General features: G+C 48.1%; 1 protein-coding gene across 1 annotated transcript in view; it reads right to left on the reverse strand.

The window, feature by feature from the left end:
• KCNJ5 (potassium inwardly rectifying channel subfamily J member 5) overlaps positions 1-12,003 on the reverse strand; it is a 29,457-nt gene extending 17,454 nt beyond the window's left edge. The window contains exon 1 of the mRNA XM_019421402.2: positions 11,728-12,003. The gene's annotated coding sequence lies outside the window, so the exon portion shown is untranslated. The remainder of the gene's footprint in view (positions 1-11,727) is intronic.
• Between the last annotated feature and the right edge of the window lie 10,597 nt (positions 12,004-22,600).

Consider the following 22,600-nt stretch of genomic DNA (forward strand, 5'->3'; position numbering starts at 1 on the left):
AACTGTTCCAAAGAGACGGGGGGGGGGGTCCACGTGTCCCAGCTGACACCTGTTCAGGTATAATCACCGAGCGCCCCTTCCACTCCCAGAAATGTCAGGGTTTGCACAACATGGCCCCATACAGGGAAGACACAACTTCCCGGCAGTCACCGATTCCTCTAAGAGTAAGTCTCCTGCCTCTAAGGTGTGTCTATTTCTGCCAGGAGTGGGGTGAATACCTTGCCATTCCTGAATTTCTTAGCTGAGTGGGGCGTGCAGCCTGCGGTAACCAGAACCCATGAGGCTGGTGCCAGACTCTGCGGTCCACGGAGCTCAGTGAGCGGAGGTGCTCGGCTGAATTCTTTCCGCACTCACTGGCCAGGTACAGATAATATACCTTCTGCCATTTTGCATTCGAATAGAAGCTCTCTTTAGGCCTTCACTTTCATGTTTTTGATAGAGACAAGGATTTTTAAAAGATTTAATTCTCTTTATCCTGGGAAAAGCAATTATATGAATACATAAGTGCAACCAAAACTTGCTCTGGGTTTCGGGAGCACAATACGGAGCGGTGGGGAGTGAGGTGAGGACACACACACAATCCTAACGGGAACAACTGTTATTCAGCTGCTGCTGGTTGTTACCATGTCAGACTATGGAGCTGGTGCCGTAAGACCTTCCTCTTTCTTTTTCCAGAAAAGCAAGAGATGAAGACTTTTTTTTTTTAGATGAAGACTTTTAAACAGGGATTTTTTTTTTTCAATGTTGACAACGAATTCAACGATTTTTGAAACAGCAAGCTAACCAAAGAAAATAGATCCGTGAGTCAGATTCAGTCTGTCAGCTGCCAATTTATACTCCTGGGCTCCTGAGTCGGAGAGAGGCTTTTTCCTCACATGGGCGCGTTGGATTGTACTTTGAGTTATGCTGAGCATGGTGTTAAGAGTTGTGGTGGCACCAGAAAATTCTCCCTAACAGGTCTTCTGTGAACACGGCCTGTCAGCCCTCAGTACACGGGAAGCCAGAAGGCCCATCTGGGACTCACATCACAGCAAGGAGAGGGGTAAATGGGTTGTCCTTCCCTGCCCACTGGTCCGGTTCCTATGGTCCTAACAAGCCCTGTCTCCTCACCGACAGCTTTGTCCTCCCCAGTCTCCTCCATTGTGCAGGCTACTGTCGCGACCCCTCCGCCTTCCTACAGTGAATCTTCTGTCTAGCTGCCTTTCCCTCTCCGATTGCACCCTTTGCAAGTATGCTGTCACGAGTAGAATCTTGGACAAGCATTGCAGCCTGCCATCTCAGTCACGGTGGACGCGGTTCTCAGCGGGGAGAAAGTTCTATAATTTCTATAAATGCCTCAGAGAAGGTGGAGGGAGCTCCCTCTCCAGAGGGGGGCTGTAAGGACAGGAGCATGGGGCAGGTCAGCTCCCAAGCTCGTTTCTGGCTCCCAGGTAATGGATGCTGATCACCAGCGATGACAGAACCCTAGAACAATGGGACTGCGAGGCTCTGACGCGGGTAGGGTTCGACCACCTGTGCTGGTCTTAGGCCCAGGCTGCTCCTCGCTCTCGTGGGCCCGCAAGGGCTTGGGGAACGCCTACCGTTGGTTCTGCTCCAAGCAGAGTGCCCAGTAAAGGGGGTTGTGCCAAGATCTGCCATTGCCAAAGTGAACTTGGGCACCCCTCTCTCTGGAGTGCAGAGGTCTCCCATGGCTTTGTGGGTGGGTGGGGGCTGCATGTGGAAGGAGCAGAGTGAAGGGCTTTCATTGAAACACGGAGCCAGGGACAATGTGGTGGGAGGAACCGCCTGTGTCAGGACACTTCATCACTGCGGATGTCCCGGCACACCATGTTCCTGATAGCTCGGCTGCCAAGGCCACTGCGAGGGAGCCACTGTGGAAGGCAGGTGAGGAGGCCTCAGGCCTCAGGGCTCCCCCCCACCCGCCCACCTCCCGACCGCATCGGCCTGGCTCAGGCTGCCCCTTCCTGGAGAGCGGTCACAGACTCACACATCTCCCCCTGCCCAGGCATCCCAGGCCTCCATCCTGGGGCAGCCTCTCTCCCTTCCAAGGAAGGGGAGCCCTTGAATCTGGCCCCTCGGCACGAGTGTGATTATTATCTAGAGCCAAGTCAAGGTCTGAGGCTGCTCCTAGAATAACTCAGCTGTGCCTCGTTTCCACTCAGAGCATCTATTCCGTCTGCGCCCCACCTTCCCTCTGCCCTTTCCACTCATTCTGCTATCGTTTAAAACATGTGCTCGATTTATTTCCTGTAGCTGGTGACGCTGACTTCTTGTTTTTCTTCGCAGAACAGCCGTCGAAGTGAAATGTGCATGCGTATGCTACTCCGAATAGGTGCCTTGTGTAAATCAGCTCACTTAACCATCCCAACAACATTTTAGAGCGAAGGACTGTGTCTGTTAGACAAACAAGGAGACTGAGAGTCAGAGAAGGTAAAGAAGTTGCCGACGGTCACGTGGCTCCTAAACAGCAGAACCCGGTTTTGAACTGACCGTGGCCAAATTGCAGAGCTGGTGCTCTCCTGCTCTCCCACGTGAAGCCCATCCAAGTCCAGAGCACTAAACAGAGTGTGATCTTGGTTCTGAATTATAATCCTGACTTTCCTGGCTGCATATCTGGCTCTGAATTACACATTACTGCATAGGTCCCTACCTGGGGTCTCTTTCCAATGTAAGAAATGGAAATACCCCAGGGAATCATAATGGTAATGAAATAGCTGCCATTGTTTCAGGGAAATTCTACACTACCAGATAATAGTATAATATACTTTGTTCCCTAACCTGAATTGTTACAGGCTAAGAGCAGGCATGAAGTTATGAAATAATACCAGTATTATTGGTATATGTCATCAGGATGGAATAATAATAGTAACTGGCATCTCTGTTGGGGGTCTCTCAGAACTCTTGGATTGGCTCATGAGAATCCTATAATATTAATCTCACTTGCTAGTTGCATAGTTGTGGCTTACACAGGGCACACAACTGCTGGTTAACTCCCTCCCAAGATGATGACACTGTAGACACAGCAACACTGAGTGTGAAGTTTTATGTCATATAAACACTGAAAAATGTAACAAAGGCTTAACAGGTGGCTTTGACTTCTGGCTGCACTTCTGGTGAAGGGGGCCAGTCAATGCCACAAGGGGCACCAGAAGGTTGAGTCTGGGGCCTTCGGAGCCGTGGGCAGCCCAGACAAGGGAAGATAATTAGCTGTCTTTCAAACTGCATCTTTGGAGACTTCAGCACCGACATTCTAAGGAAGTAATAAAAACTTGTGCGTTATTTTATGGTATCTGGAGAGAAACATGTACTCTATGCGAAGTGCTGTGGACTAATCCCCTGTTACTTGTCATTAAAGAAACAAAAATACTGACACTTCACCATAAAGATAAAAAGCAAGGAGAGGAGGATTAAAGGGTGTTTCACTCAAGGTTTTGTTTTGTTTTGTTTTGTTTTTTTGGAAGACACAGTTCTTGTCCGAAACGGGAGCAGGCAGATCTGGCACTTGCTGGTGGAGTTCAATTCTTTGGAGAAAATACAGAGACAAAAAGATCATTTTGATGGTACTGAGAAGGTTTCCTTGAGTAGATTTGAGTCCAAATACACCCAGAAATTTTTAAAAGGGCAAAATTAGGCCTATTTCAAGGTATGGAATATAGATTTGAAAGTCTTAATCACGGTGTGAGTACTTTTCAAGCAATTGAACATTTCATATGTCCCTAATTATCGAGCAGTGCCTCTATGGAGCAGGCCTGGAAGCCTGTGACTGAGGTTCCCAACTCGTTTGGCCCTCATTTGCTTAAGATGGAATATCTCATTGCCTTTCTCAGCAGGCTGCTGTGGGCCACTCGAGGGGCCCTTCCGTCTATTTTTCCTAATACTTAGCCGTGGCTTACCGGCCACAATGCAGATTCACCCACCCAGCCCCCTGCAGATGATGTATGAAAAATCATGAATAAAAGGGCATGAAAATCAAATTAATTCATTTTCCATTTCCCCCACATTTGTATCTGTCTACCCAGTACTTTTCCTTTTTAAGCCTGCTGTCCCTTTGAAAGTGAGCAGCACGGTTATAATACATTCTCCTCATCGTAACCCTGCACTGTATGCATTCTACATTAAATAATAAAGGAGATTAATAATTAAATCAAAATGAAAAACCACTTGTTTCCTGTCTACAGCCCAAGGGACAGATTTCCTGGGCTGGTGCCAATTTATCAATGATGATTAGAGACTAGGAGGCAGGAGAGGTGCAGAGAAGACAACCACGAGAAAGCAGAGTCATGTGAATATGAACGTACTGATGTATGAGGGAAAAAGAAGGGATGATGATGACAGGTAAGTGAATGGGGAGAAAAGACCAGAGAAACAGTATGACAGGTAAAATCCCAATAATTATAGCTGAAACCTACTGGGGGCTCACCATACCCCACATTGGACTCTAAATGCTTTACATGTGTTAACTCATGTAATCATTTCAGAACAGGTATAAGATAGATAGTGTTTCCCCCATTTTACAGATGAAGAAACTGAGGCACAAGGCAGGGTAAGCCAACTGCCCCAAAGCTAGTGTTTGCGTGGACTGAAACCCAGGCTAACTGGCTCTAGGCTCATTCTCAGAGTCCAAGGACAAAACACAGGGAATGCCCCAAATGCGAGGAATGACAAATACTAAGGGAGAATAGACAGGAGAAGTCAGCAAGAATATGACAAAGATAAAAGCCTAAGAATAAAAGACTTGAGAGTGAAAGTAGGTTAAGAAACAAAGGATGAAAAGACAAAACACAGTGAAAGTGAATACGGGCAAGAAGAAGAAAAGAAAGAACAGAGACGATCAATTAAGGGGAATAAGTCATCAAGTGCTTATTGTCCGATGCTTCTCCTTTGCTGTCTTGTTTTTCCATGCCATGTCAAGGTAGGTGTTACTATACCCATTTTACATAAGGCAAAGTGAAGGTCTGAGAAGTGATATGCACAAGGTCACACAGTTGGTTTATGGGAGATCAGACATTTTGTTGATTACAAAATATCAATGAGGGGCACCTGGGTGGCTCAGTCAGTTAAGTGCCTTCCTCTTGGTTTCAGCTCAAGTCACAATCTCACAGTTCCTTGAGTTTGAGCCCTGTGTCGGGCTCTGTGCTGACAGCACAGAGCCTGCTTGGGATTCTGTCTCTCCCTCTCTCTACCCCTCCCTCGCTCTCTCTTCCCTCTGTCTCTCTCAAATAAACTTAAAAAAAAAGTGTCAATGAAAGACATTAAGGAATATCTAAATGAGGAAGAAATATACTGTGTTCATAGACTGGAAGACTCAATAACAGTAAAGATGTCAATTCTCCCCAGAGTGATGTGCAGGCTTAATGCAATTCCTATCAAAATCCCACCAGATTTTTCATAGGTAGAAAGATTATGCTAAAATTTCTATGGAAAGGTAAAGGAACTAGACTATTCTTGTAAAACAGTTTGAAAAAGAATAAAGTGGAAGAAATCAGTCTAGTGCATTTTAAAACTTATTGTCTAGCTAAGTGATCAAGTCTAAGTGGAACCGGAGGAGAGACAGACACATAGATCAATAGAACAGAACCTGGAACCCAGAAATAGACCTTCACAAATATACCCCACTGGTTTTTGACAAAAGCGCAAACCGGATTCAATGGAGAAAAGACTGTCTTTACAACAAATGGTATCAGAACAATAGCCACAGACAGAAAGATGAACGTGACTGAGTCTCAGACCTTATACAGAAAGTAACTCAAAATGAATCACGCACAAAGTATAAACGAGACAGCTGTACAACTTTTAGGAAACAAAAGAAAACCTGCGGAAACCTTCAAGATCTACAGCAGGCAGAGAATTCTTCGACTCGACACCGAAAACCTCATCCATAAGAGGAAACACCTATAAATTGGACCTTGTCGGAATTAAAAAGTTTACGTTTTGCTGAAAAAGACCTTGTTAAGATGAAAAGACATGCTCCAGAGTAGGAGAAAATGTTTGCAAACCATGTATATGGCAAGGGTTAGTACCTGGCATGCATACAGGACTCTCGAGATCCAACAGTAAAGCAAACAATCTAATTAGAAAATGGGTCTAAGACACGAAAGGACATTTTCCTAAAGAGAACATATGGGGAGCAAACAAACACATGAAGAGATGGCCAATATCATTAGCCATTAGGGAAATGCAAAACCACAGTGAGATATCATCGCACACCTATGAGGATGGCTAAAATAAAAAATAGTGACACCACCACATAGTGGCAAGGATGTGGAGAAAACGGATCACTCCTACACTGTGGATAGGAATGTAAAATGGTACAGCCACTATGGAAAACAATTTGACAGTTTCTTGAAAAACTAAACATATAATTACCATGTGAACCATCAATTGCACTTCTGGGCACTTATCCCAAAGAAATGTAAACTTATGTTCATGCAAAAACCTGTATACAAATATTTATAGCAGCTTTATTCATAATAGCCTCAAACTGGAAACAACCCAGATATCCTTCGAGGGGTGAATGTTTGAATGACTTCCACATCCACACTGAGATATGACACAGCCCATATACTCATGCACACACACACACACACACACACACACACACACATATCCCTGGATCAACCTCCAGAGAATTATACTGATTGAAAAGCCAAAAGGTAAGGTCGCCTGGGTGGCTCAGTTGGTCAAGCATCTGACTTCGGCTCAGGTCATGATCTCGCAGTTCATGGGTTCAAGTCCAGAATCAGGCTCCCTGCTGTCAGGGCAGAGCCTGCTTCAGATCCTCTGTCCTCCTCTCTCTCTGCCCCTCCCCCTCTCATGCTCTAGTGCTCTCTGTCTCTTTCTCTCTCAAAAATAAATAAACATTAAAAAATATTTTAAAAAAGAAAAACCAAAAGGCTATATACTGTATGACTAAATTTATACAACATTCTTGAGCTGATAAAAACTAGAAATGAGGGCAAGTTAATGGCTGCTAGGGGGTGAGGAAGAGGTGGGACCGGAGGGAAGTAGGCGTGGCTATAAAAAGGGGCAGCATGAGAGATCTTGGCTGTGAGGGAAATGTTGTTTTGTTGAGTGAACATTTAAGGTAAAGATTCAGGGGGAATCTGAATGGATGAGAAGAAGGACCAGTGCAAGTGCAAGCCCCGCCCCTCCCCACCCTGCCCCCCTCTAGGTCAGTCTCAGGGCCTCTGGAACTGGGCTCCTTCCTCAGGCTCCCTCCTCTCTTCCACCTCACTGAATTTTTGAGCCCCCTTGGAAAGCTTTCCTGATTCTGCCTGGCCTTCCCTAGGCCCTTTTGCCTCACTGTGATGGCTCTTAGCTCTGATGCCGCGAGGTATTTGTGGACGTCTGCTTTCCTCGGGTAGTCAACAGAGAGAACTCCAAGGTCGGGCAGGCAGGGTGTGTCAATGACCCAACCTTGTAGCGAAGGTTTCTACACAGGGTCTGGCCTGTGGTAGGAGCTCCATACACATTTTTATTTTTATATCTTTATTATATTTTCAAGTTTATTTATTTAGTTTGAGAGAAACAGAGACAGCGTGAGCAGGGGAAGGGCAGAGAGAGAGAGAAAGGGAGAGAGAGAGAGAGAGAAAAAATCCCAAGCAGGCTCCGCACTGTCAGCACAGAGCCCTACACGGGGCTCAAACTCACGAAACCGCGAGATCATGACCTGAGCCGAAACCAAGAGTGGGACGCTTAACCGACTGAGATACTCAGGGGCCCCTCCATATGCATTTTTAAAGGAATACGTGAGTGACATTTAAGTTCGTCCAATAAAGGACACTTTCCAAAGTGACTCAGGCATCCTGACTGTCACTGTAAGGCCTACATACCTTACTGTCCAGTGGGGTTGCTCTGTGATAGTCCAGGTTAGCTGACTGGCATAACTTTGGTTCGTAAGGGGCTCTTATAAACCTGGGCACCTGTGGGGTCTGTTATCGCTGCTGGATGGCCAGCTTCCTGGAAAGGAGGCAGGACCTAGTCTCTGTTGCTCTTATCACTCTCCTCCTGGCCAGACTCTGGGCATCCAGTGCTCAACAGCACGATCTTGGGAGGGACAGACTCGGAGGGCAAAACACACAGGACACGGGTTCAACCCCCTGATGGTACTTCTCTGCCCTACTTCCTCACTGCTCGTTATGAGCAGTAAGAAATAATGTAGGAAGATGGCATTAGGGCCTGCCTCATATTACAGTAAGAAGCCTGAGATGTGGGACAGGACAAAGAGGTGGACAGCACACCCAGCCTCAAACAACCAAGTTTGAGGATGAGAGTTTGGAGAGAATGAGAGTTTGAAAGCCCTTCGTGGGCTCTCCTTCCCTCCTTCTCCATTTATTTCTCCACCCCCGGCCACCAGCCTCTCTGGCCGCCATACGTGGGTTGACCCTCGGTGACCCGGAAGCGCTGTTGCCACCTGACCGACTGGTCGGGTTATCCCTGACCTTTGCCCCTCAGCGTGCTCTGGCCTGGAATGATAACGGAGCTTAACATTTGCACACCAGCCAGGATCTCCAGGGTCATGTGTTAAAGGTTTGGCTCTGACATTTAAGTTAACACGGTTGTTGGCAAGGCTTGCTGCCATCCGGGGCTCTGTTGACTAGAATAGCTCACTTATCAGAATGTCAAGGTAGGAGGAACTAGATAAGCTTACTGCACTGGCAGGGACATGGCCCCGTTCCTCAGCAGCCAGGGTCTCAGGAAGGGGGAGCCGTCCCCTCTGTTTCCAAATAATCCCAGAGAAAGCCACCCACAAGTCTCTTAGAGAAATACATTCAGGTGGTTTTTGTTTGTTTGTTTGTTTGTTTCAAATGCCTCACTACACTCCTTTGTGTTTGATCTCCCATGCTTCTTATCTTTTCTTTAGGAAAAAGAGAAAAATTCCTCCATGGCTGACAGCTGTCTCAGGAGACATCTGATGATGGCCCCTCTCTTAGAAACGCTGCCAGCTCTCAATGGCCTGCCTGTAGCTCAGACACAGTGAAAATTTGAATCTAAACATGGCTCCTTCAAACCACCGAATGGACTCCTCTTTTCTCCCCAGGGTACTCCCACCCCCAGCCGAAATACTCAATCAGTATTGCCCAGAAAATGCAAGCTTTTGCTCTCATGCTCTGACGTGGAAGGCATAACCCTGCCTGAAGGACCACGTTCCAAGGCTCTCAAAGGTTAATTGTTCCTGGCACATGCTAAGTGATCAAATAAATGGTTGTTGAACTGATTTAAAAACAAGAAGCTGAAGTAGATGCCATTTTCAAGTACGTGAGCGCCCAGCACACCTATTTGCGGCTTTGCCCACAGAAGGCATGGGGAACTAGGTCACTTTCAGAGCAAATGCTAAGTGGAGAATGGACAATCTGGTTGTCTCTTCCCTGCTGTGGGGTTAACTCCGTCACAGGGGACTACGGCAGTGTTGGAGTCTCCTGAATTTCTGGACACGAAACCCCGGCAGGCATTTGCAGGAAGCCCCAAAGGGATGCTGCCACTCAGCTGGCCGGGGACACTGGGGCAGAGAGAATGTCTGTGACAGAGCCATGCTGATGTTTCCACAGTGGGAGAGCTGGGCTCTGCTCAGGATGTGCCCGCAGACTCAGGGGTGCCCCTGTTGGGGAATCCCGCTGAGATCTGCCTGCATCCCCAGAGAAGGCAGCAGAGTTTTCGGACCAGCCCCTTCTCTTTGCTCATGCTTATCGCTTATCCTGTCCCCACTGCTTGCTGGATGGAGTTAGTTCATTCATCCCATGTCTAATGCAGGCGTGCTACTTCAATAAGACATGTTGCCTGTGAGGAGTACTGGCAGACTGTAGTGGCTTTTGGAGAGGACAGAAGTCTGTGTGAGTGGTCCCCTTTCAGCCAGAGAGCTAGATAGTGTATCTAGAACACGGCTCAGGGAGATAGGGAGGACTGTGGAATGTGCAGACACGCTCTCTATGTGATGTTTCCCCCTTCGGTGGTGACCCTGGTGCTGTTCTGATAATTTAGGCTGCTGTAATAACATATTATCAATCTCATAATTAATATGCAGAGCCTGACAAGTAATAAACACGTAACAAATGGCCCAACATACTCCTTCCAAGGTAAAAGAAGGTTGTCTTTTTCTAGCCTCGGGCTGTAAGTCTCTACTCTGTGAACTCCGTTTCAGATTGTCTGGGTCCAGGATGGTACAGGGGATGGGAAGAGGTGAGAAGGGGGGAGTAGGAGAAACAGCTGATGGAAGAAGAGACAACCCCATCGCATACACAAAATGCCCAATGTCATGTAGTCAGCGTTCAATAAACGACAATTCCTTAATATTACGGCCAAGAAGCATGCACCCTGAGTGCGTGAGGCCATCTAAGGTCAGATCAATAGTTTAAAATCCCAGGCAAGGTGACAAAGCTTTTTGTGCCAGAGCCCAAACGAAGGCCTCCTCCCCCTAACTTCCACACCATCCACACCCTGCTTGGTTCTTCCACCAGATTCTAGGGCGCCCCTGAGCCTCATCAGCCAGCTGATAGGATTTACACCCGGCTTTGAGGAAAAGGTTGGGATTGGGAAGGCCAGCTTACCTTTCGGGGTTACTGTTTAATAGTGGAAAGAGTCTGGCTTTGAAGTCGGAGGACAAGGGTTTAGGAGATAATAGCTCTGCCATTATTCCCGCTCAGAACTCTAAAGCTGTGGTCTCATCTGTAAAGCCGGCGAATGACCTCCACCCCGCGGGACAGGCATCCAGATGAACTCATGTGAATGTGTCTGGCTCAGTACTTGGTTCCATAAATATTAGCTTTTTTTTCACTGCTTCTCTCCCACTGGGAAAAGTGCTTTGTGAACCAGAAAGCCCTATGATGTGGTTAGCTTAGCGGTGAGAAAAAGGTACATTTTGGAGTCAGGCCCAGGTGAGAATCTCACTTGTGAGCTGGGTACCTCCCGCGAGTTACACAGCCCCACGTAGCTGCAGCTTCTCAGCCGGAGAAGGCAGATGTGAATATTGGTTCTGTTAAAAGGATCAAAAGAGAGCAAAGCGCTTGGCCCATTCTGACACAGAGCAAACAGTCATGTGCCTGTTGATCTTCTGGTGTTCCAGAGGGCTCTCAGAACAGGTGCTGGGCTAGCCTTCCCCGACCTGGTGTTTAGGGTAGGCCCTGGAACTTTGGGGGCCAGACCTGGTCCCAGGAGCCATCCCTGCCAGCTTCCAGGAAGTGACCAGGCGGCAAGGAGGGCAGAAAGAGCAAGGCCACGTTTCCAATGTGGCCAGACTTAAAAGAAAGCAAGAGTCAGCTGAGAGTCAAAGGCTGAGGGAGCTGGCCGCCTCCCCCCAGCCCTCTACACCCGGGTATGAAGGCAGAACCCTCACCCCGGGGAGGGGGTGGGGGGGGCGGGTAGATGATGCCCCCACCCTGCCTTGGCTTCTCATTCCACTGCGGGGGGGGGGGGGGGGGGAACCCTCCCCCTCCCCCTCCCCCTCCCCCTCCCCAGGTAACCCTGTTGCAGCACCTGCACTGAGATGTTTACAACCCTCTGAAGACTGAACTCCCAATGCCCGGGGCACCTGCCGGCTCTGGGGAGCTCGGATTTCCTGGTTGAACTTTAAACCGGCCCTCAGCCCTCCACTGAGTCCCCATGGGCTCCCAAAGTGGCAGATGCCTGGCAAAAGCTAACTGCCAGGGCAAGGGGCACCTTGAGGGTACCCATCCAGCCTTCCAGAACCAGTGGCGGGGGTTAAAAATGCAGAAGGAAAAGAAGGCAACTTACTTGTTGAGATGGGAGCTTCCAAGTCCCACTGATGCTAACTTCTGGGTGCAGGGGCGCTCAGGGCCCTCGCGGGGACTCTCCAGCCCCAGCCATTACCACAGCCTCGGAGTCCACCTAGAGCTTCTCCCTGGCGTGGGGTCCTGTGGCCAGAGGCTAAGCCATCCTGTCCCTTCCCGCGCCAGCCCCTCAGTCACTCCCTTCCTCCGGCAGCCGGAGGCTCTGCTCACGCTCTCGCTCTCTCGCGCGCGCTCCCCCCTCCCCTCCGTCTCTCCCCCCTCTCCTACCTCCGCCCGCTTCTCTCCCCCGCTTCTCCTCCCCTTCTGCCCCAGGACGGAGGACTCTGTGTAACGTGTAATAACCCACTTAAAGGGCCCCGGGCAAAGGCGGGAGGGGCGGGAGGGTGGGGCGGGGTTCCCGGGCGGGCCTGGACGCAGCGGTTCTGAATGAATCGGATCTGGGAGGTGCGGAGAGCACCCGAGGAGAGGGGGCGGACAGCTGTCCCCTCCCTCGCGCCCCCTCCCTGCCGCGTCCGGGCTGGTGGTACTGGGGGTGCTTCTGGCCGTGCAGAGAAGCAAAGGATGGAGATCTTGTGCAAGTGTGTGTGTGTGTGTGTGTGTGTGTGTGTGTGCGCGCGCACCCTCCCGCGTGTGCATGTGCGTGAGCTCGCCTGCATGTGCATGTGTGAGCGCCGCGTGTGCCTGTGTGTGAGCGCGCCTGTGCGTGTGTGTGAGCGCGCGCGTGCTGAGTGGGTGCGGTGGAGCAGAGGAAAGGAAGAAACTAGAAGGGCAGAAATCTTGGATCAGAGACCTGGACGGGCTGCTCAGTCACCTCGCTGCTGTTGCTTCCTCGCCCTCCCGCTCCTGTGGGCGCAGTGAGGGCAGTGGTCCCGTCCAGAGACAGGAAACAGGTCTGCTCTGATCCCAGGGCTCTCTGCTCACCGTCTAACCGGCCTTTCCGGGGACATGTGACCTGGGCCTGGGTAGGGATAGCAGGAAAGGGGAAATGCTCCCTCCGCTCAGAGAAGTCTCCCATCGACTTAGAGCCCAAGCTGAATGCACACCTAGGCGGAGTAGAGCCACTGCCTGCCCTTTGGGGTTCCTCCCTGCCTGGAGGACTGATTGCATGCGTTTATTCTTTAATTAGTGGGAGCTGCAGGAAAGGCAACTGCAGATGGGCCATCCCCTGCAGAGAGGCCTGCTGTCTGGGGAGGCGCCGGCAGGCTTCTCTGAGGACCGTCCATTCAGGGCAGACCAGCCTATGGGGTTCGGCACCCCTGCTCCAGGCCCTGAGCGTGTCTCCTCTCTGCCGGCAGGCACACTTGATCAAGGGTGTGAGACCGGTGTCCATGAGACTGTAGGCTCTGCTGGGGCAATGACTGTGACTGACTTGTTCTCTGCTGAGTCCCCAGCACCTAGCAGGAGTGCTCAATGAATATGTATCAAGTGAACACTGTCAACAACAGGAAAGCCGGTTTATTAAATCACAAGGAGACAATCGGTTGTTAGTGGGACTGGGCGGGGGGGGGGGGGGGGGGGGGGCGTGCACCAAGTCATTCCTCTCCTGTGAGAGCACAGCAATGTGACAGCGACATGGCACTGGGAGCCATGAGGGCAACCCCCCCGGGGGCTCCTGTTGTGGAATACAGCAGCCAACGTGCACACGTCCCACTACCCAGAGTTAGAGCACGGAGGGTCCCTGCCGGGGTTTACATGCTGGACGCCCCCCTCCTCTCTGTCTGTAGCAGGGTCATTCAGTGCGGCTGCAATTAACCCTCACTGAGTAGGAAATCTCAAAGTCCCCTTGGGGGATTTAGCCTGTCTTCCTGCTCATTCATTACACATTGATCTAATAGTTTAACACTCTGAGAAGACAGTTCTTAATTCCTTAATTTCCTAGCTCTTGGGAGAAGCCTTGACTGTATAGCCCTGTGGACTGGATGACATCCTTTATACACATTTACCAAGCCTATGAGAGCCTGTGAGCCTATGAGCCTAACTGTTGCTTTTGGATCCAGCGTAAAAAACTATGGGATTTCTTCTGCCAAATGGGGAGAGACTGGCTGACTTTGAGGCAAAACATAGGGTGGTCTGGGAAATGTTGCTCTGTAAATATTCTCACAGCGATGGGACCTTGGGCCAGGGGACAGAAAACCTGGGTCCAGTTCTTGGTCTGGATCTGAAAAATCAGAGATATGGGGGTTCTCGTCCTGACTGGTTTTTGCACATTTAGGTGAGCCTTCACTTTTCCATATGCCCAAGTCTCCCAGAGAGCCCGGGCAACATCTGAGGATAAGAGATACAATTGAAGAATGGCTCTGGGGGCTTGGAAGATGCTGGGTGCGTCTTTCAGTGTCCAAAAATTGATGAGGCAGTACTTGAAAGCACTGGGAATTCAAGGGTGTTATCACTGTTAATTAGAGTACTGCCTCTGTCCACCTTTATCAGCTTCTCTTACCTGCCTTCACTGAGTGGGAGGTGAATCACAATTAAAGTTTTCTTTTTAGAATATGACACACAGGAAATTATCTTTTCTCCTATTTATAGAAATTCGATTTGCATTTATGAGGCTGGTAATGTCTCATAAATATTTCCGGCCACCTAAAATATTAATTAAAAGAGCTCTACTCTGAAGTCCTAACTAAAACTCTTCTAAGACAAATATTGTAAGTATTTTCACTCATGGCAGAAGAATTCCTCACATATTAGTTGGATATGTTAATGAGTCAACCTAGCAACAACAGACATGTGTCGACTAATGAGTACTAACTTGAAATAGTTAAGAATTCAAAATGGTATGAGAATAGTATCACAGATAATTGTGAAGATGCCACCCAGTTTAAACAGCAAAACACAAGATTGCTGAGATTGTGAACCCACCCTGGATTAGCTCCTCATCCCTCAAGAGAGAATCAATAGCCTGAATTTGGTGTTTTTCTTTCTCATGATTTCTTTATGCTAAGACCACACACACACACACACACACACACACACACACACACACACTTATTCAATCAGTGAATATTGCCCATATATCAGTATTTTTGCACTCATAAACTCTTCTGAGCACATTGATATGTGCTGTGAGAAAAGCTAATAAGTATAATGGCGGCTTTGATCTACGATGTCTCACCATTCAGTTGGGAGGGTCAGCCTCTATGCAGGAAAAGTTAGCAGACAAATTAACAACTTGGGTTCTACTTCATAGGTGCTAATTGGATGGGATGATGGTGTAGAACAGAGGGTAATGCTAACCAAGCTTGGAGAATCGGAGCTGAGAGCTGACATCTGCCTAAGGACCGAAGGAGCATCTGATGTGAGCCCTGAAGTAAGACTAGGGTTTGAATATGGAAGGGAGTAGGGTTTGTATGAAGAAAGGCACGGGAAGGCAAGGCTTACGTGTGTGTGTGTGTGTGTGTGTGTGTGTGTGTGTGTGTGTGTGTGTGTCGGGGACCTGAGGGAGGGACTGGTGTCAGGGGATAGGGCAGGGAAAGTGTGAGGGAGGGTTGATGTCAAGTGACTGTAATGAGCTGAGTGCCTATTACCTCTGAGCTCAGCTAAGCAGTCCACATAAGCAGATGCTTTCATCTTAAGACCCCAGGGGAAGGTAGTATCATCATCATTTCTCCGATGAGGAAACTGAGGCTCAGACAAGTCAAGTGTCCTCTTATGGGCACAGTCATTAATAGTGACTTTCATAACCCAGCTTTGTGAGATTCCAAAATCATATTCTTAACGGTTATGGGTGAATGGTGTCCCCCACCCCACTCCCCAGATTCCTATGTTGGAGCCTGAACCCCCAGTATACCCCCAGGGGTGCTGTATTTAGAGACAATGTTTTCAAGAGATGATTAGGTTAAAATGACGCTGTTGGGATAGACCCTGATCCAGTCTGCCTGGCGTCTTTATAAGAAGAGGAGATTGGGGCACGCAGACACCGGCGGGGGGTGGGGTGCACGCAGAGAAACGGCCACGTGAGGACGCAGAGAGAAGACAGCTGTCCGCAAGCCAAGGAGAGAGGCCTCAGGAGAAACCAGCCATGCTGGCCCCGTGATCTTGGACTTCATCCTCCAGACCCGTGAGAAGTAAATCTGCTGCTCAGGCCCCTCAGTGTGTGGTGTTTTGCTACGGCGGTTCTAGCACACCAACGCACCAGCCATACTGGCTGCAACTGTGCCTCTCGGAAGCGCCTTGTGTCCCAAGCCACGGAGCGTGGACTTGCTTCGGCAGAGGGGAGGTGACCGGTGAAGATTTCTGAGTCGGGGAGAAATAGGGGAAAGTCATTTCTCACGAAGATTTTCCCCGAGGCGTTTGGTACATAACTGATTCGTGTATTCCTTTCAGCAAATGATGACTGAGCACCGATCTTGGGACCTGTGCTGGCGCAGAGGTCGTGTTCGTGCTTTTCACCCCTACAAGCTCCACTGGTCCCACCTGCTGGTGCATAGTAGGCGACGAATCAAGTTTTGTCAAATGAGAAAACGGTTACGGGCTAGGTTCTGGGGATAGGAAAAATGGCAAGACAAACACAGAGTTTGTCTTCAAGGAGCTTACGGTCTGGTGAGGGCACCAGGCCGTATGTAACTAGTTCCGCCAGTGACCAGTCTAGGTGCAGAGAGAGTAAGCAGCGCCACCCAACGGAACTTTTGCGACGAAGGAAACATTCCGTATCTGTGCTTCTATAACACGGCACGTGTGGTCGTTGAACATGTGAAACGTGGCTACTGCGAGTAACAAAATGACTTTTAAATCTGATCTCATTTCTTTTAAATAGGCACTATGGTTGGGGGGGTGGTGGGTGCGGGCTGCCGGATGGCACTGTCTAGGGGTCAGAGGCAGGGGTGCACGCTTGGGCTTTGGTGGTCGCAAGAAAGAACCCCACGACCCGTAGGGTGTTCACAGATCAGCGGTAGGAGCCCCACTCCGGGGAGCTTGTACGAACTACTGAACTCCAGCCTCCACCTCAGTCCTGCTCAGAGACCAGCTTCACTCGAACAAAATCCCTAAGTGATGCCTACGCACGCTGGGGTCGGCGAGAGAACACGCGGTAGAAAACACAGCTGAGGCAGACTCAGCAGATCCAGTGCCTGGTAGCATCTGGGGAGCGGGGAGAAGAGAGGGTGGAACTGGATGGCTTGTCGCTGAGCTGTGCCAAGTAGGCTTCCCGGACTCCCCTGGGATCAGGAGAGCACCGTTCCCCTTCCGCTTCCCTCCGCTAAAGCCCTGATCGCGGGGTGCTGGGAGTTCCTTTATCTGTCTTCCTCTACCTACAATCTGCAAGTTTCTTGGGGGTGGGGACCTTGGGGTTTCAAATCCTTCCATTCCCAGCGTCCGGCGTCACGCCTTTTATTCAGCAAATGCTTACTGGATGTATGTGTGGCTCCTGGGAAGGCGCAGGTGGCCCGGGGAAAGAGAGACACAGAGTTTGATTGTAGATGAGGTGCCTGCTAACTTAAGGCTGACAAATCTCCTAAAGAAAATTGTCTGAGAAGAGGAAGGACTGAAGGCCTGAGTTGAGGAAGGAGTCAGGGACCCAAGTGCAGATTTCCGGCTGTCATCTGCAGAGAGGACAAGAAGCCAGAGCTGGGGACTGGGCTCACATCCGGCTTGAGGGAGGAGGAGGGGGAGGATCCAGAGCAGGACAAGATGGCTGGAGGGTAGCTCTGGGGGTGGGGGTGGGGGTGGGGGTGGGGGGCTGCACCACGCTGAAAGGATGAGGGGCAGGAAAACATTGTGGTTCGTGTATCAGGTTCATTCATTAATAAAATATTTCTTTAGTGGTGCTTATCTTAGGAAGTCTTGTGCTCAAGCACAGCAGAGGGTAAGAAATGTGTACCCACAGTTCCTGCAGACCACGGATCCAGAAGAGTCAAGGGAAACAGAACTAAGGGGGAGAAAAACAACATCAATCAGGCTATCGAGGTGTCATTAGTAATTGCAGAATGTATTAAATAGGCCTTTCTTCATGCCTGATTTCCATGCCTATGTCTCTGCTTCCTGAATAGATAAGTATCCCAGCTGTCACTGGAGGATCCCAACTCCAGTTTTCTTTGAATTTCTTTGATTTCTCACATTAGCACCACCTGGCTCTTAGGCTTTCCTAAAACAAGCTTCCCGTTCCTGAATTTCCTCTTATCCATGAGTCCAGGCCCCAGTGCCCGAGAGAGATATTTACCACAATTGGCTGCACAGTTGATTTTATTGAATCAGCATCTGTGCTCCTAGAAGGTGGGGCACTCAACAAGCTAGAAGGTTCTGGATTTTGTCCCCAGCGTTGCGCTTTCAATTATCACACCACCGAAGGCAAATGATTTTTTCATCCAGGTCCATGAAGAAGGATGATATTTGAAGATGAAAGAAGATAAACAATTTAATTTTTTTTCCTAATTTTATTGATAAAATCTCATTCTGCTTTATGGAAAACTCCTTGGAAATGCCTGACCAGCGGGGCCCTTCCCAGGCCGGTTTCACAAGTGGCCAATAGCACCATCTAGTGGTTGGAAGAGATTTTCTCTCTCTCTCTCTCTCTCTCTCTCTCTCTCTCTCTCTCTCTCTCGAACAATTAGGCATTCATTCATTTTCATCTTTAGTTTTGTTTTATTAAAGTAATATGTGCGTATGTTCGAAGCACATGTGCATATGTTCTGGATAGTTAGGAAAACAGCCAGGCCGCCCCCTCTCCTCCCCCCTCTCCCAACCTGCAGACACTCCTACTTTCATCTCTGTTATTTTTTCTCCTTGGTTTCACCACACATCTCTAAATGACACATTTGTAGTAATACTTCTAGATGCTTCTGTTTTAGAGTCTCTCCAACTTCCCAGAAGTGTTGGATGGAACACTAAGATGGAACTTTGGTCCCATTCCTCCCCCACCTCTACCACATATGTTCTCCCTTCTCATTTCCCATCTTCCCAGTGGAGTTTTGTCAGAATTTCCATCAGACAGTCCATGTTAATACTCATATGTCTGTAAAATTCTGGTTGGATTGTAGCTGATCTATGCAGTCAGACTACTTTTTCAATCTCTCACAAGTTCTGGGTTTCCCTGGCATCACTAACTCTTCTTGGTTGGCTCTTATCACCAACCTCGGTGAAAAAATTTCCACCTACGCTTTCAAGCTCTTCTCAAGATGTCCCAAAATAAAAACAATTTTAAAAGATTAAAAAACAAATGTCCAGATACATCAGGTGTCCTGTTGGTTTCATCCCTTGGGGAACTCTCCTCTGGAGTCTTGTGCTCCCTTTGGTCTACATGGGTGGCCCTCTCTGCTGGGGGTGTCTCTTGTCCCTTCCACTCTCTCTTACTGCACCCCATTTCCTGAGTCTCCTGTTTGCTTATTTCTTGGTTCACTCTCTCACTTTGGAGGAAAATATTCTACAGTTCTGTCCTGGGAAAGAGAGCACGTGAGGTACATTTTTTTTTTGGAGACTTTGCATATCTGAAATATCTCTATTCTGTTCGATTGACAGCTTGGCCAGGTATGGCATTCTAAATCAGAAATCATTTTCCTTGAGGGGCCCCTGGGTGGTTGCTCAGTCAGTTCAGCATCTGACTCTTGGTTTCAGCTCAGGTTATGATCTCAAAGCTCACGAGTTTGAGCCCCATGTGGAGCCTGCTTAGGATTCTCTCTCTGCCTCTCTCTCTCTCTCTCTCTCTCTCTCTCTCTCTCTTTTTCTCTCTCTCAAAATAAATAAATAAACTAAAAAAAAGGAAACCATTTTCCTTCAGAATGTTACAGGGATGTCTTAATTTTCCTTCCATCTTTTGATGATGTTGAGATGTCCAAAACCAGATTCATTTTTGATCCTTTTATATGTCCTCTTTTTCCTTTCTGAAAATGAGCATGATCTTCTCCTTGCCTGTAGTGTTCTGAAGTGTCCCAATGATGTGACTTGTGGTGGGACTATTTATATCCATTGTCCTGGGCATTAGGCAGACCGTTCCATCATTGCCTTCCATTCTGGGAAATTTTCTTGCAATGCTTCTTTGATGATTTTCTTCTTCTGTTTTCCCCATTCTCTTGTTCTGAAATTTCTGTCACTTAGATACTGGACCTCAGAAACCTCATATTTCTTTATCTTTTCTCTTCCAATTTTATCTCTTTGTGTTTTTTGCTCTGTGTTCGGGAAGATTTCCTCAACTTTGTCTTTTGAACTATCCATTGAGATTTTGGGTTTTGCTATTGTATTTTAATTTCCAAAACCCCCCATTTTTATTCTCTTAAGTTCATTTCTTTTTCTTTTTTAAAAGTTTTTTTAAATCTTTATTTATTTTTGAGAGAGAGAGAGAGAGAGAGAGCATGAGCAGGGGAGAGGCAGAGAAAGGGAGACGGAGAATCTGAAGCACGCTCCAGGCTCTGAGCTGACAGCACAGAGCCGGACGTGGAGCTCAAACTCACGGACAGTAAGATCATGACCTGAGCCAAACCAACTGAGCCACCCAGGTGTCCCTTAAGGTTCATTTCTTGAGGGTAGCATTCTTTCTACTTGAAGCTTTCTTCTTCCTGCCTGGTCCCCACTTCCTCCAAGAGGCTTTTACGTGTCTGTCTGTTTTAGCTCCTTGGATATCGGGTAACCTGCTAAGAGGAAGCTCTGGGGCAGAAGATGGTGTTGACAAACTCTGGCTGGGCCATTTCGTTGCAGGAACCCCTGATAGCAGTTTCTCTTTAGGACGTGATCTGAGTTTTCAGGAGCAACTCTTTCAATCTCCTGTTTGGAGTGTCTGATACTGACTGCTAGCCTCTGAAGTCAGGCTGGGGAAGAGAACTGGAGGCTATCTACTATGCATATGTTTACTTAGTTCTTCTTTTTTTCAGGGTATGATAAGCCCATCTTTAATGGTGCCGTGTGTCCCTCTGTCTAGGGGCCATTTACTTTACCATTTCCGGGAATAAATCTCTAGACCAGTGCAAGAGAGGGCCAGGAGAAATTTTTGTTTTTGTTTTTGTTTTTGTTTTTGCCTGGGCCTATGCAGAGAGGGGATCTGGAAATCTAACTACTGTCTTTCCTGAACAGCCTCAATGAACCCTCCTTGTGTGAGCTGCTTCATTCATCTCCTACCCCAACTTCTGGAGGTAGACAGTGTTATAGATAGCTAAATCTTTTGGGATTCTAAAGGGTGAATTTGCTGTTTCCTGTTTTTTTTTCCTATACAAGCATAGAACACATCTGTTTTCTGGTTTTCAAAAATGTTGTTGTTATTGTCTCTTGTCCAGTCTTCTTACCCTTGAGGGTTAATGCCTTTTCTAAAATTGTTATTTTATTGGGGTTTCAGGGGAGAACAAAAGTAGAAGCATTTCTTTAATTCACCCTCTTTATACTCAAGTCATGCATTCATTTTTAATAATCTATTCTGCAGACATTTGCTGACCCCTTGCTATGCAGAAGGCTCTGTGCCAGTTCTGGATGTGCAATGATGAATGAGGCTATATTCTCTGCCTACAGAGGGGCCTACCCTCATGGTAACAAATAAATAATAAATAGTTATACAAGTGTATATAGAACGAGAACACAGCTAATGGTGATGGTTGGGCGTCTCCTGTGAGGTTGAATCTCCGTTGAGGAGGACAGATCTCTGCCTTTCCAGAGACCCCAAAAAGTGACAAAGCTTAGAACATCTGTCAAGGTCCTTGCAAATTCAGTCACTTGGTTGCAAGCACAGCCATCTCCCAAGGGCACCCATTAAAATCTAGCTTCCTAATGTCTAGACAAAAATGCTAACTTATTAATTCTCAGTGAACACCAGAAACTAGAACTCACAGACGGCATGGTCAACAAATTTCTCCCTACAGGGAGAGACCTACATGGGAAGCCATATCATGATTGGAACATTGCTAAGTGCACCTGGAATCCAGTAAAGGGCATTAGTTGTAGGTAGACTGGGTGGTTATTAGTCTTGGCTATTGAACAAGAAGGAAGGTCATAGTCAATGGACTAAGATATTGAAGTCTGCTGCCCTTCCCCTAGAAAATGCTTGATTCACAGTGCACTTGGGGTTGTTATTTTCTTCGCATACATCCATCACTCTTTGTGTGAAGACCCAAAGGTATTAGGCTTTGTCTAGAGTGCGTTCAGACTCTCTCCTCCCTGCATTCCCCCTCTCCCTGACCACAGATGCTCAGTTCTTCCCCTGACACTCTGGCAATGTTGAGATTTTTATTGGGTCATGGGACATGGTCACTTACTAGATGGTGGGTTTTGGATGAGCTGCCCTAAATCTGTCTGATGGTGGAAGCACCTGCTAGGGGATTGGAGAGTCATATGAAGTATCTGTCAAATTCTACAGGGACACAGAAGAAGATCACCCTACTTCCTTTTGTAGTAACATTAGAAAATACTTACTGGGCAGTTTTAAGCTTCCCGTTATCTCAAGAGAACCTGATGATCATTTGCCCCAGTGTCCTTTTGTAAAAGAAGAAACCAAGCCCCAAAGCTGTTAGTGAGAGTGGCTGGGTGGGCTCTTTCTCCTCTGCTGAAGGATTTGCGGGCCAAGATAGGACTACAGCAGTGGGCATTCATAGCCTCTGTCTAATGAGCCAGGGAGGATGGGTGAGGTCAGGAGGAAAAGGGGTGGGGTTGCACAAATAAAGGTGGGAACAAGAATTGCCCATGCTCAAATCATTTGTCTTCCAGGACACCAGGGCTGCTCGGGTAATGAGGACAAGACTGTTAACCTAGCCTCGGGTCATGAGGCCGGGGTCATCACATGCCCTTCTCTGCAGCTACCTTCCTTTGTTTGGATGACCACATAACATAAGGGTCATGAAAGTGTTTTTGGATGAGACAGATAAAGGGAAGCTACTGTGATGGTTGTGTTATAAAGCAATGCTAAGTCTTTTTCAAAGAGGAGAGCTCATTGCTGGGATTCTTTTACCTGA

The sequence above is a fragment of the Panthera pardus genome, unplaced genomic scaffold (genome assembly GCF_024362965.1).
Source record: "Panthera pardus isolate Hobbes unplaced genomic scaffold, ASM2436296v1 HiC_scaffold_12, whole genome shotgun sequence".
In the NCBI taxonomy this organism is placed as follows: domain Eukaryota; kingdom Metazoa; phylum Chordata; class Mammalia; order Carnivora; family Felidae; genus Panthera; species Panthera pardus.